At 36.9% G+C, this 5736-nt stretch overlaps 1 long non-coding RNA gene across 1 annotated transcript; it reads left to right on the forward strand.

Moving 5' to 3' along the window:
- The first annotated feature begins 208 nt into the window (after positions 1-208).
- Positions 209-5316, forward strand: LOC143749611 (uncharacterized). The gene is made up of 3 exons (XR_013207051.1): positions 209-276; positions 4775-5160; positions 5290-5316. It is a non-coding gene; the product is annotated as an uncharacterized LOC143749611 (long non-coding RNA).
- The last annotated feature ends 420 nt before the right edge of the window (positions 5317-5736 follow it).

Here is a 5736-nt window from a genome sequence, read left to right on the forward strand (position 1 = left end):
TTATTTATAAAATATCAAAAGGATTAGCAATGCAGATATATTTTTTACAGCCATCTCTCACTGTATATATAGTCAATTAGTAAGATTATATGTGTTTGTAATGCTTTATAAAATAATAAAATTGTATGCATTTGTTTTTTTTAAATCATATCTGAAATATGAATTAATAAAACCTATATCATGATCATCTATTTTTCCTCTTATTGCAGGCAGCATTTCCACACCAGAGCTGGTCCTGATGTCAGATACTGAAAACTCTGCCAGTTACATCAGCATGTAAGTGTACTTTCAATGTTTCAGGGTCCTTCCGGATCAGATTTTTGCATAATCATACCTGCTGCCATTATAGTAATAAGGCTTGTGTCAGAAGTTTCCTAGAAAACCACTAGAGGGCATCAGGACACAAGACACCAAAACACATGACATTGGATGTGAGTTTTGCTAGATTCAGAATGATGTTGTGGCACATAAATAATAATAATAATAATGATATTAGTTTAAATAATAATAATAATGATTATTAGTTTAAGAGGATGTGTGTGTGCACTTACTTGGATGGGTTAAATGCAGAGGTCAAATTCCAAGTGTGGGTTACCATACTTGGCCATTACGTGTCACTTTCACTTTCACTTATATACACACAAATAGCATAAAAACAAAATGCAATGCAGTGACAAAAATTTTTTAATTCAACAATTAGTTATAAATATCTCTGGAAAGTCAGCAAATTGTCTATTTATGCAATACCCTGATGACCAAATACAGTTGCCTAAATGTCCAATACACAATATGAAATACTGTGACTAATATGGTGAGCTTTGTTCCGGTTTCATATACTATTTTTAAAAATATTAGGCAGTACTTTATACATTAGTGGCCAAAAGTGTTTTTAATGGCCTTACAAGTTCGATTAAACCATCAAAATATGAGGAAAATATTTTTACTTTTTTACATATTTTAAATTTAAACATGAAGGAAGAACAAAACACTAAACTTGGTTAGGGTAATTATCTAATAAAATTATTTGGCAAAAAAGGCAAACTACATACAGGTTTTATTTTACTATTAAAAAAAAATGCATTGAAAAAAAAAAATGTTCACATTGACTACAATATAATTAGTTTTTAATATTTTGTTGGCTCTGTCTTGTTTTTGCACATGTTCATAATTTTTTTTTGTATGACAGGCGGGCCAAAAATGTCGGCAACAATTTGTCATGTTTCATTGCGTTATCATCACAAATAAAACAATCGACTCGGCAAGCTCAACACAATATGCTTACAAAATATATAACTAATTATTAATAATATTTGAATAAAAGGTAAAGATGGCAATTTCCCTAAGGCCGGACATAACTTTTGGCCACTATTGTACTAGTCTATACTATAGTAAAGCTGAAAGTCCATACTGAACATGGCAAATGAATCTGTTACTTGAACATGTTCATTAAGATGACTCTTTTGAACAGATACACTAGAATAAGTGGGATCACATGCTCTTTGCAGATTAAAATATTTTGTTTTAATAATTTATAATGCGCTGAAATATTTATAAAACAGCTAAAACATTTGAAGACACATTCTGTGAACAGTGTCAACAATGGTTCTGTTTCTTGTCTTGTCATTGTAAAAGAGTCTGCGATATTTCTCCTGAAGTGAACTTACTGGCAGTCAGAGTTTATCCTCATAAAAAAAATAGAGGAAATAATCAAAGTGACTGCGTCATACAGTAGAAATATCTGATCCTACGTGTCGCACCTGGGAAAAGTGTCATCTTACGCGTCACAATATTTGTAATCTCTCCTATTTATTTAAAAACCGTAGTTTTTCATCAAAGCGTGGATATATAGAAGTCGTTCTGTGGGCGGTAAACACAATATGGCTCAGTCATGGGCCTTCTCTAAATGTTTAGGCAAGAGCTACGGGTTATTCCCGTTCATATAAACAGGAAAGATAGTTCACAATCAATCGACTGAAATTTTCCTTAAGCATTTTCATCTGCCTTCCTGGAAAGCAGCGTTGAATGTTATACTCTGCCACATTGACACATAATTGTAGTCCGAGAGAGCGGCATCTGTGTTTGGACATGTTGGTGTTGTTTATTCGAATACTGATGAGGTTTAAAACTCATAAGCACCCAAAAATAACCTTATGACCCCTGATGCCGGTCCGTCTCAAAGCGGCCCTTCTGTGGACAACACCTGCCGCTGTCTCACGGTTTACACACACACACCCCCACAGCCGGCTGTTTACCCTGGGAAAAAGAGATCACAGATCAGGGCTTGATGCTTCACAGAGGTCGTCTTTGTTTATGAAGTTTGCATGTCATGTTCGGCTTTGTTTTGAAGCAGAACTGAAAAGTATCGGGTCAATCAAGAAGAGTTTACAGATATCAAGCTGTTTGCATAAATGGAAGTATTATTTCATTCTAAACGGTGGGTTATCGTTTCACACTGCACATGTTTGGCACCGCAATACGGGGTTTACACCACAAAAGCGGATCTAATCCTGCTCCGGAGCAGGGTTTCATAACCCAGGGTAAACAGCTGCTCTAAGTGTGAAACGTTCCTTTACACAAGGCTAATACCGGGGTTTAGAATGATGATGATAACCCAGGGTTAACACTTAAAATAATTAACCCTAGGGCTTTTCACACTGCACTTAACCCCAAGTTAAACGTCACTCTAAACGACACTTTTAACCCCAGGTTATCGTTGTTCTAAACAACGCTTTTAACCCCAGGTTGTCGTTGTTCTAAACAACGCTTTTAACCCCAGGTTAACGTTGTTCTAAACAACGCTTTAAACCCCAGGTTATCATTCTTCTAAACAACTCTTTTAACCCCAGGTTATCGTTGTTCTAAACAACGCTTTTAACCCCAGGTTGTCGTTGTTCTAAACAACGCTTTTAACCCCAGGTTATCGTTGTTCTAAACAACGCTTTTAACCCAAGGTTGTCGTTGTTCTAAACAACGCTTTAAACCCCAGGTTATCATTCTTCTAAACAACGCTTTAAACCCCAGGTTATCATTCTTCTAAACAACGCTTTTAACCCCAGGTTGTCGTTGTTCTAAACAACGCTTTTAACCCCAGGTTATCGTTGTTCTAAACAACGCTTTTAACCCCAGGTTATCGTTGTTCTAAACAATGCTTTTAACCCCAGGTTGTCGTTGTTCTAAACAACGCTTTTAACCCCAGGTTATCGTTGTTCTAAACAACGCTTTTAACCCAAGGTTGTCGTTGTTCTAAACAACGCTTTAAACCCCAGGTTATCGTTGTTCTAAACAACGCTTTAAACCCCAGGTTATCATTCTTCTAAACAACGCTTTTAACCCCAGGTTATCGTTGTTCTAAACAACGCTTTTAACCCCAGGTTATCGTTGTTCTAAACAACGCTTTTAACCCCAGGTTATCGTTGTTCTAAACAACGCTTTTAACCCCAGGTTATCGTTGTTCTAAACAACGCTTTTAACCCCAGGTTATCGTTGTTCTAAACAACGCTTTTAACCCCAGGTTATCGTTGTTCTAAACAACGCTTTTAACCCCAGGTTATCGTTGTTCTAAACAACGCTTTTAACCCCAGGTTATCGTTGTTCTAAACAACGCTTTTAACCCCAGGTTATCGTTGTTCTAAACAACGCTTTTAACCCCAGGTTAACGTTGTTCTAAACAACGCTTTTAACCCCAGGTTATCGTTGTTCTAAACACCGCTTTTAACCCCAGGTTGTCGTTGTTCTAAACAACGCTTTTAACCCCAGGTTAACGTTGTTCTAAACAACGCTTTTAACCCCAGGTTATCGTTGTTCTAAACAACTCTTTTAACCCCAGGTTAACGTTGTTCTAAACAACGCTTTTAACCCCAGGTTATCGTTGTTCTAAACACCGCTTTTAACCCCAGGTTGTCGTTGTTCTAAACACCGCTTTAAACCCCAGGTAAAGGAACGTTTTACACTTGTAATTTAGAAACGGAGTTAGCACCGCTTTTTAACCAGGGTTAAGCGCAGCATGTAAGGCCAGAAAGGCTTATCACACTTGAAATAGTTAACCCACTTTTTACGCTGTGCTTAACCCCAGGTCATTGTCGTTCTAAACACTGTTTTTAAACCCTGGGTAAAGGAGCACCGCTTTTTACCCGGTCTGTTCATTACTCCAATTAACATGTTTTTCATTGCCATGTGACATCCCATCAAATGGTAAAACGACTGTTTATACAACATGCTGTACAAAGCTCATGAGGCACGCGATTGGCTGTCGGTTTGCTAAGCATCTATTCAGATCATTCTAACATGTTTGGCACCTCAATGTGGGGTTAACGCTGCAAAAACGGGCTCTAATCCTGATCTAACCTCGCTTCTAAATTACAAGTGTGAATCCCAAACACAGTATGTTCCCCTAACATTCCCATATGGTTATTTTTTTGGGAGCCCTTTAGAGAACGTTAAGGAAACGTTCTGGAGACGTAACCGAAACATTAGGGGAACGTTATGCAAACCTAAAAACCCTTCTATTTCCGTAAAGAAAACTTTCCTTGATAACCAAAAACAAATGTTACAAATACATGTTTTTGGAACATTCCCAGAATGTTCTGGGAACCAAAACTCTTTAAATGGGACATTCCTTTACCCGGGGTTAAAAGCAGGGGTTAGAATAAGAATAACTCAGGGTTAAGCACAGTGTGAAAAGCACAAAGCAGACCAATTGTTAAAGGAACAGTTCACCCAAAAATGAAAATTTCATTATTTAGATAAATAAATGCTATAATTGTGTGTTTTACAGGAAGTGGTTGAACAGCGGTGTGTTTGGAACGACTTTAGCTACATGTGTCATTCTTCTGACCTACGTTATATACAGAAGATGGACGGGGAATAACGGCATCTTCCGACTGCGTCTGAGATAGAGAAAGACTCGTCTGGGAATTTAATAGCCTAGCTAAAAAGAAGAGACATTTTTACTCCCTCTGACATTTAATTCAATCTCAAGTATATTGATTTTGTATTAACTAAACTGAAGTGGACCTTAGACAGAGTAAGCGCCATATTTGATGTGACGTGAATGAAAACGAGGACAGAAGTAAAGTTGTGCATGTAGATCATTCTGCCAAGAAATGTCTTGACAAAACCTCTCCAGTTGACAAATAAAACACCCAAAACATGTGAGTTACGGTAAGTAAACAGACATGTATTTTCATTCATGTCAAATTAGAAATAGACAAATTTGAATTAGTTGAAAATGTTTTCAGTCAAAAAAAAGTGATATATATTTCTATTCAAACCTTTATGTAATGTTCATAGGATCACGCTGTGAAAGGAAGTTATCGCACAAGGAAAAGACTACAGTAAATATTTATGCAACATTTAGGATCTGAATCATCTTTTCAGCTTTCTAAACTATTAGATCAGCCTGCTTTTATTCTTGTAAACAAATCAAAGTACCAAAACAACACAGTCATGCACATGCACCAAGTTACTGGCCTCACCAAAAGATAACATTAGCTGGCATAGAAACGTGTTTACTGTTGTAGATTCAGAGAGCACAGTACAGTAATTATTTGAAAAAAATCTGTTTCTCTGCTCACCTGGCAGATGAAAAGCTGCTAATGAAGGCAAAATGCTCTCAGCTCAAAGAAGGGCTCTTCAAGCATGTGCTCAGACAGGATTAGCTCAAACACAATGATGGTATTACTGTCCAGATCACCATTACTAACAAAAATGAACCGTTTTGAAGAATAGAGTATAGTA

Source organism: Siphateles boraxobius, unplaced genomic scaffold, assembly GCF_051911475.1.
Source record: "Siphateles boraxobius isolate OS27281-9 unplaced genomic scaffold, OSU_SipBor_1 25, whole genome shotgun sequence".
Taxonomy (NCBI): domain Eukaryota; kingdom Metazoa; phylum Chordata; class Actinopteri; order Cypriniformes; family Leuciscidae; genus Siphateles; species Siphateles boraxobius.